Source organism: Heptranchias perlo, chromosome 1 (assembly GCF_035084215.1).
Source record: "Heptranchias perlo isolate sHepPer1 chromosome 1, sHepPer1.hap1, whole genome shotgun sequence".
In the NCBI taxonomy this organism is placed as follows: domain Eukaryota; kingdom Metazoa; phylum Chordata; class Chondrichthyes; order Hexanchiformes; family Hexanchidae; genus Heptranchias; species Heptranchias perlo.
Window position 1 is genome coordinate 194,832,784 of NC_090325.1, and position 9,871 is coordinate 194,842,654.

Sequence of the window (9,871 nt, forward strand, 5' to 3'; positions counted from 1 at the left end):
CTACACTGCTTACAATGTCACCAATCTTTGTATTATCGGCAAACTTAGATATGAGACTTTCTATGCCTTCATCTAAGTTGTTAATAAATATTGTGAATAAATGAGGCCCCAAGACAGATCCCTGCGGGACTCCACTAGTCACATCCTGCCAATGTGACTACCTACCCATTATCCCTACTCTCTGTCGCCTTTCGCTCAGCCAACTTCCTAACCAAGTCCATACTTTTCCCTCGATTCCATGGGCTTCTATCTTAGCTAATAGTCTCTTATGTGGGACCTTATCAAATGCCTTCTGGAAGTCCATATAAATAACATCCATTGACATTCCCCTGTCCACTACTTTAGTCACCGCTTCAAAACATTCAATCAGGTTTGTCAGGCACGACCTACCTTTCACAAATCCATGCTGGCTCTCTCTGATTAACTGAAAATTCTCGAGGTGTTCAGTCACCCTATCCTTAATTATAGACTCCAGCATTTTCCCCACAACAGATGTTCGGCTAACTGGTCTATAATTCCCTGGTTTCCCTCTCTCTCCTTTCTTAAAAAGCGGAGTGACATGTGCAATTTTCCAATCTAGAGGGACAGTTCCTGAATCAATAGATGAATAATTATATACATACCTATAGTAGTTGATAGATTATGCTAAATTCTTGTATAAGGAAAATAATAAATGATTTGCAAAGTAATTTCCTTGTCTTTGAAAGAGCTATCCATTCGTCCCAGTCCCCTCCTCTTTCCTCATATCCCTGCAAATTTCCTTATGCAGTGGTTCTTTTTATATTCTCACCAACTATGGGAGCTATCTGGTCTGATCTGGTATCTTTGAAGGTTTTAAACCAACCCCTGAAAAGACTGGGTAGGTGTCAGCCATGGCTCAGTGGGCAGCATCTCTCATCTCTGAGCCCAAAGGCTGTGGGTTCAAGTCCTACTCCAGAGATTTGAGCACAAAATCCAGGCTGATGTTTCAGTGCAGTGCTGTCTTTCGGATGAGGTGTTAAACCTTTCAATCATGTGATAGAGTCGATACCAATGTCTCTCTTTTTAACACCAAGGGACAGCAAAGCAGAGGGGAAATTCACCACGGCGAGAGCAATGAAGGAGAGGGGGAGCAGTGGCCCAAGTTAAGTGCGGACAGATTTCTTGTAGCTGACCGGCTCCAAGTTATTGGACACCGACCCCTGTCAGAAGCAGATTTCACCCTGGTGGATGAGGCAGGTTGAGGAAGAGAGAAAATTCCAGTGACAGAGGGGAATTGGATTGGTATTTAAGCTGTGAGATGAGCTGAGTTCTATCAGACTGAACGTGCCTCCAAAATCCAGTGGTTGAATTTACACTTGCCTTTCTTTGGCTGCAGGTGGATTGTCTCCTCAGGTCAAGTTAGAGGCGACCGTGATAACCTTGATAAAGCCAATCATTATCTCTCATCGTGCCTACTTATGACAAAATTGAAGGAATAAATTGGGGGATGTAATTACTTTATGAACGTTGCTGAACTAGCTGGACGGAAAGAGATCTGGGAGTGGTGATAGCTTCAACTCTGACCAAGTCCGGTCATCATAGAGGAGCATTAAACAAAACGGAATTCTGAGCTCTGCGGTCAAATCAGTAGAGCTTCAGTCGGAGGCAGCCATGCTGAAACTGTACGGTGCTCTGGTCAGGCAGCACCTTCAACACTGCATTCAGTTCTGATCACCATAATTGCCGAGCCCTCACGTTCAGTGGGAACTCAATTTTTCAATCCCCGTCTGCTCTGCTCGCGAGGTGCCTCTACAAATAGCGTTCCTGTTATTTTTTTTTAAATTCACTTCTCGGGATGTGGGCGTCACCGGCAAGGCCGGCATTTATTGCCCATCCCTAGTTGTCCTTAAGAGAATCAACCACATTAATGTGGGACTGGACTCACAGATAGGCCCAGACCCGGGTAAGGACGGCAGGTTTCCTTCCCCGAAGGACATTAGTGAACCAGTTGGACAATCCGACAGCTTCACTTTTTTTTTAACTGATACCAGCTTCTTAATTTCCAGATTTGGTTTTACTACAAAGCTTCGATTTTAAAATTCTCATCCTTGTGTTCAAATCCCTCCATGGCCTCGCCCCCTCCCTATCTCTATAAACCTCCTCCAGCCTCTGCAACCCTCCGAGATCTCTGCGCTCCTCCAATTCTGGCCTCCTGCGCATCCCCGATTTTCATCGCTCCACCACTGGCGGCCGTGCCTTCAGCTGCCTGGGCCCTAAGCTCTGGAATTCCCTCCCCAACCCTCTCCACCTCTCTCTCCTTTAAAACCTACCTCTTTGACCAAGCTTTTGGTCACCTGTCCTAATATCTCCTTATGTGGCTCGGTGTCAAATTTTGTCTGATAATCGCTCCTGTGAAACGCCTTGGGACGTTTTACTACGTTAAAGGCGCTGTATAAATGCAAGTTGTTCTCAAACTGCCATGGGATTTATAAAGGAAAAGAGGAAAGATTAGCTCAGATAGTTCTGATGCACTACAGCTCATGGTGCCGATTACTCTTTCCACCATCTCTTCTCAGCGCCCAAACCAACTTACTTTCCAATTCAGGCCCCTCTCCTTTTGCATCATTTACAGTCAGTCTTCTGGATGCACTTAACAATTTGGTTCTGCTTTTCCCCAGAGTCTTAAGTCATCAGAAGCTGTAGGCTCAACAAGTCAGCAGTGAATCAAAGAACCATACAGCGCAGAAGGAGGCCATTCGGCCCATTGTACCCTATGCCGGCTCTTTTGAATGAGCTACCCAATTAGTCCCACTCCCCCCTGCTCTTTGCCCACAGCCCTGCAATTTTTTTTTGAAAGTTTCCTTCTATTGCAAAATTACCTCCTCTACCTTTTCGTTAGGTGGTACCAGCCTGCGATGATCCACCTGACTTACCGAGAGGCCAGGGAGCAGGAATTCCCGCTGTTAATTGTTGCCAATTCCTCCTATGGCGATGGCCTCGTTTGGGATGAGCGGAGGTTCTGCCCCCCCCCCCCCAACAATGGCCTGAGGAAACTCCGGGGGGGCTAAAGTTCGGGACCTGGTGTAGGCGGGTCCTGACTGACCTTGTGACTTTTCCAATGCCTTCACACAGGAGGTACGACGGGAGAGCGCTGAAAGGCCGACTGATTTTCAGCTTCCCGCTGTTGCCCAGCGTAAAAAAAAAATGCTCTGGAAGTCAAAATTCAGATACAGATCAATAAGAGGAACAGGAGGAGGCCATTCAGCCCCTCGAGTCTGTTCCGCCATTCAATTAGATCATGGCTGATCTGTATCTTAACTCTATCTACCTGCCTTGTTTCCATAACCCTTAATCCCCTTACCCAACAAAAATCTATCCATCTCAGCTTTGAAATTTTCAATTGACCCCCAGCCTCGACAGCTTTTTGGGGGGAGAGAGTTCCAGATTTCCACTCCCCTTTGTGTGAAGAAGTGCTTCCTGACATCACCCCTGAACGGCCCGAGCTCTAATTTTAAGGTTCTGCCCCCTTGTTCTGGACTCCCCCCCCCCCCACCAGAGGAAATAGTTTCTCTCTATCATATCCTTTAATCATCTTAAACACCTCAATCAGATCAGCCCTTTAATCTTCTAACGGGAATACAGGCCTCGTCTATGCAACCTGTCCTCATAATTTAAGTCAGTGAGTGTCATTGTGAGAACCCATCTCCCTCTTTGATCTGCAGTCTTCGGAATAAATTCAGGTGCCCCTTGTGTTAATTATGGAGTGGCCTCAACTCCAATCCGACACAGGTGCTCTAACCTCATCAGAGAAAGGAAGGGTAACGCTCATAAGAGAAAGAATCTGGATTGCAATGAATTCAGGTACACTAAGTGCATATAGTAATGTGACTATTGTGAACAGGGGGAGTACGACCACAGGCGTGATGGCACCTACATATAACCAACTAGATCTCCCCAAGACCCCACAAAAAACAGCAAACTGTGCATGTTATGAAGTGAGGTGCGATATAAAAGAAAGAAAGAACTTGCATTTGTATAGCGCCTTTCACGACCTCAGGACGTCCCAAAGCGCTTTACAGCCGATGAAGCACTTTTCGAAGCGTAGGAAACGCGGCAGTCAATTTGCGCACAGCAAGATCCCACAAACAGCGATGAGATAATGACCGGGGTAAACTGGCATTTTTCTAAGTGATGTCGGTTGAGGGATAAATATTGGCCCCAGGACACCGGGGAGAACTCCCCCCCTCCCCGCTCTTCTTCAAAATAGCAGCCCCAGGATCTTTTACGTCTGTCTGAGAGGGCAGACGTCATTTACAGTTCACCATTTCAAACTCGTAGCTTTAAAATTAATGATATTGGAAAGCTGCTTAGCAGGTTGCTACACATGGGAGTGACCTGCCATGTTCAAGGGTGTCACTCAACTTTTGGAAGATTAAACCATCTGATGTGTTTAAAGCCAGACGCGATGGGGGATGTGCGGGAGTCCTTGCATCCTCGCTTGGCCTCGGGCCAAGGTTCGTTCAGGCCTCCTCCCCTCTCCCCCGCCCCCCCCCCCCCAACACCAGACAGGCAATTTTCCTCACTGAAATTCAATTTAGGGGTTGCCAACCCTCCAGGATTGCCCTGGAGTCTCCAGGAATTGGGGATTAATCTCCTGGACACAGTCACCAGCAAAAACCCAGGAAGAAAAACCACAGGGGCATGAAAAAATAAATTTCTTCATTTTCTTGTGCTGCGTTTCCTACATTACAACAGTGACTATGCGTCAAAAGTACTTCATTGGCTGTAAAGCGCTTTGGGACGTCCTGAGGTCATGAAAGGTGCTGTAGGAATACAAGTTCTTTCTTTTCTTTTTTTCACAGCCAATCAAGTAGTATTTGAAGTCTGGTCACTGCTGTAATGTAAGGAAATGCGGCAACCAATTTGCACACAGCAAGATCCCGCAGACAGATTCTCAGTACCTCGCTGTGTCTTGTTCAACCTGTTAATAAATCTGAGGCAGGATATACAAACCCCCAGCACGTGCGAGAGAGCAGGGGTGCGATTCGTAGGACTGTTGTCCTGCTTAGGGGAAGTTTCTTCTTGCCGAGAGCACAACGACGGTGGGAGAAAAGCCCAGATTGTAACGGCGACCGAGGAGCACCTTGTAGAGTTGCGTTGGATGGTTCACAGGATACAGGAGGTAAATCCAGAACATTACTTCGAGTCAAACAACAGAACACAGGTTCCAACTGGTGAAAGGCAAGTCTGGGACCGATCGTCCGGGAGGCCTTGACCAATTCGACAGCACCTCCCAAACCCGCGACCTCCGCCGCCTGCAAGGTCAAGGGGCAGCAGGCCCATGGGGACCAACACCACCTCCAAGTTCCCCTCCAAGTCGCACACACCATCCCGCCTTGGAAATATATCGCCGTTCCTTCATCGTCCCGGGGGTCAAAATCCTGGAACTCCCTTCCTAACAGCACAGCGGGAGAACCTTCACCACCCGGACTGCAGCGGTTCAAGAAGGCGGCTCACCGCCACCTTCTCAGGGGGCAACTAGGGGACGGGCAATAAATGCCGGCCTCGCCAGCGAGGCCCACATCCCCAGAATGAATTAAAAACAAGATAATTCATCAGGACAATAAACAGAGGAAAGTTTAGATCAGCGAATACAAGCTGTGCAATGTGAGAGAACAATATTGTTTAAAAGGCGCCCTCTTGTGTTAACTGCTAGTATCCCAGAGAGAAATGTGGGCGATTTGTGCGGGAACTAAACATTTTTTTGCCACTTAGAATGAAATAAGTTCCCCTCACCTCACCTCTGGCAAAAGTACGAGAGGGGAGCGATGAGGAGAATTTTTTTTTACGCAGCGAGTTGTTACGATCTGGAATGCGCTGCCTGAAAGGGCGGTGGGAGCAGATTCAATAGTAACTCTGATAAATAAAAAATGAATAAATTACGAGCTGAATGGTGCCGAGTAATTTTCATCATGAACTCATCATCAACCGTGAATTCACTTGAACCGATGCCTGAAGCAGCATGTGGATAACCTCCTGTGTTGATTTAATTTTTATAAATCAGCTCCGTGAGGTGTTAAGATGATAAGTGAACATCAACAAGTCACATTTATCCCAAGGCGCTTCACAGGAGCGATTATCAGACAAAATTTGAGACTGAGCCACATAAGGAGATATCAGGGCAGGTGACCAAAATGTTTGGTCAAAGAGGTAGGTTTTAAGGAGCGTCCTAAAAGAGGAGAGAGAGGGGGAGAGGTTTAGGGAGGGAATTCCAGAGCTTAGGGCCCAGGCAGCTGAAGGCACGGCCGCCAATGGTGGAGGTGCAAGAGGCAAGAATTGGAGGAGCGCAGAGATCTCGGAGGGTTGTAGGGGCTGGAGGAGGTTACAGAGATTAGGGAGGGGGGGCGAGGGCCATGGAGGGATGTGAAAACAAGAATGAGAATTTTAAAATCGAGGCCTTCCCAGACCGAGCCAGTGTAGGTCAGCGAGCACAGGGGGTGATGAGTGAACGGGTCACAGAGGATACGGGTAACAGGGTTTTGGATGATCTCAAGTTTATGGAGGGTGGAAAGTGGGAGGCCGGCCAGGGGAGCGTTGGAATAGTTGAGTCTGGGGTAACGAAGGTCTGGAAATTTAAGGTTATTTAAAATGAACTTCATGTTGACTGGGAACATAAAAATTAACAACGGAATTGTTTATGAATAAACATGGCAATGACCACCGACATCCCATAGTAACAGCCACTGGTTTCTGATGTCACAATTGTGCTAAATTACTCAACTGTGTGTCTTAAAATTATGACTACATTCAAGGAAGAGCAGGGGGCAGTTCTCCCCGGTGTCCTGGGGCCACTATTTATCCCTCAACCGACATTACTAAAAACAGATCATCTGGTCATTTTCCTCATTGTTGATTGTGGGATCTTGCTGTGCGCAAGTTGGCAGCCGCGTTTCCCTACATTACAACGGTGACAACACTTCAAAAGCACTTAATTGGCTGTGAAGCATTTTGGGACGTCCTGAGGTTGTGAAAGGTGCTGTATAAATGCAAGTTCTTTCTTTTAAAAGGCACCGTCTAGGTTCAGTGCAAGGTTTACATTTCCCAGGAATTGAGATCTCAGGATGTGGCCCTTTAATGGTTCTACTCCTTGTACTTGAGAGTATGAAGCAAAACAAGAATGCTGTAGGTCTCTTTACAAACTCTGCAAGAGCTTGTGCCCTTGGTGTCTACAGTCTGAACAAATTGAGATTCAGTAAAATAAAACCTTCGCCTGCTTTTGATCAAGTTTGAAATTGGCTTAAAACGTGAAAAACTTGTTGACTGTAAATGTCCCTTAAAGAGGCCTTTGGTATCAGCAGAATATTAACCCTGGTCTCATTTTTGGACTGAGGGTAGGTCACATATAAAAAGACCATGAGTCCTGAGCTCCTTTTAGGATATAGTCAAACATTTTTCAAAACTGAGATCGATCAGTTTTTGTTGGGTAAGGTTATTAAGGGTTACGGAACCAAGGCGGGTAGATGGAGTTAAGATACAGATCAGCCGTGATCTAATTGAATGGCGGAACAGGCTCGAGGGGCTGAATGGCCTCCTCCTGTTCCTATGTATTTCATTTTTAATGTAATATAAACTGTCAAATGTTTGTAATGAAATGGCGATTTATAATTTTTTTTTAGCTGTTAAGCATTTGGCCAGAAACCCCTTCTTTCAATTAAAAGACTAGTTTGTGATGATCGATCACAGTGACACTTTCCTACTGAAAACCAGTAAGCACCACCTGTTAATGTTTTTCATCCCTACGTTAGCAGCTCCTGGAGGAAATGTGTTAAACAACTCTTTGCTCATCCTGAATCGCGTGAGATGCCCCCTCTGATCGTCTAGTGCTTTGGTTTGGGAGTTACATGCAGTCCACAGCACAGAAACAGGCCATTCGGCCCAACTGGTCTATGCCAGCTTTTATGCTCCACATGAGCCTCTTCCTCATCTCACCCTATCAGGATACCCCCCTATTCCTTTCTCCCTCGTGTTTATCTAGTTTCCCCTTAAGTGCATCTATGCTATTCACCTCAACTGTTCCCTGTGGTAGCGAGTTCCACATTCTCACCACTCTCTGGGTAAAGAAGTTTCTCCTCAATTCCCTATTGGATTTATTAGTGACTCTCTTATATTTATGACCTCTAGTTTTGGACTCCCCCACAAGTGGAAACATCTTCTCTACGTCTACCCTATCAAACCTTTTCATAATCTTAAAGACCTCTATCAGGTCACCCCTCAGCCTTCTCTTTTCTAGAGAAAAGAGCCCCCGGCCTGTTCAGTCTTTCCCGTTAAGTATATCCTCTCAGTTCTGGTATCATCCTTGTGAATCTTTTTTGCACCTTCTCCAATGCCTCTGTATCCATTTTATAAGATGGAGACGAGTACTGTTCACAGTGCTCCAAGTGTGGTCCAACCAAGGTTCTGTACAAGTTTAACATAACTTCTCCGCTTTTCAATTTTGTCCCTCTAGAAATGAACCCCAGTGCTTGGTTTGCTTTTTTTATGGCCTTATTAACCTGCGTCGCTACTTTTAGTGACTTGTTTATCTGTACCCCTTTGCTCCTCTATCCCAATTAGACTCCTAGGGTGTAATTTTAACCCCCAAGAATGGGTGTGTTGGGGGTGGGTGGGAGATTAAAGTAGCAGCTTTTTGGAGCGGGACCGCATCCTGGCTCCAACGTTCCCACCTCCGGGTTTAACCCAGGTGCGTTAGGATGCGCGCGCACAACAGAAACCCGGAAGTCCCGTCCCCACTTAAAGCCGGCGGGACGATATTTAAATTGCCAATTCCGGTAGTTGAAACCCTTCAGGTTGTTAACTTTTTGCGGATTCTGCAACGGAATCAAATTTAACTTCTCCTCAACGCGTCTCCCGTGGCTTCTGAAACACGCCACTGAAACGGAGGCGAGTTGCAGCCGAATCTCATTTGGCCTTTAAACCAGTGATTGACGCATCTCAATAAAAGGTGAGGCATTACTGGGCACTCGGATCTCTCAGGGAAACCATTGGCCGGGAGCTCTTTGTGTTTAGACTGAGATTTCTTTGTTGAGACTGAGGATTCTTGCGTTCAGACAAACTTACCTACATTTTGGAGCCCCTCAAACTGACGAGATCGGGATGGGGGTGGGCAACTGAGGAGGAGGAAGGTGAAGATGGGGAACCCTTTGCCAGAGCAGCCGCGCACATTGCTGCCCATGATACCAGGGATTCCCTCACCGCCAACAGGTTCTCATAATGAGACGAGCAAATCGAAAACTTTGAAGTACTCAGGCCGCCTGGGACAAACCCCACCACCAGCAACCCCCCAACTCCGTTTGCACAAAAAAGTCCTTCAACCACGAATACACCCATTGCACACGCACCCAATGGGTGGCATCAGGTCTTGGCGATCACGATGAAGCACATGAAAGGGTGAATTCACAAAAGGGACTCAATAACGGCCAAGACGTGGCAATGGTGATAATGATTAAAATTTAACGTGCCAGATCAAAAAAAAAATGTAGAAATTAACACCATGACAGCTCGTCAAACCCCCTCGTGCACACCCCTGGCGAATTACAATTGCTTCGCCTTTCTCTTCCTACTGCTTCTACGTGCTGCATCCCCTGCGGCTTCAGCAGAGGCAGTGGCAGGTCGCTCGGGTCCCTACTCTGACTGTTGAGATGCTCTCGGCCTACGTCCTCTGGGTTTTGGAGCCCCGTGAGGGCCCCTGCCAAAGACTGCTCCACCTGCACCTGCGCAGGGGCAGACTCGGCCATCGGGAGATGAGGCAGCATTGCGGTTGAGGGCGAGGTGGGGGGGGGGACAAGGGGGTGAGACGTGGGAGCGCTGGACAGCAGGCTGGTGAGGAGGTGTGCCCCGTGGTAAGGCCACG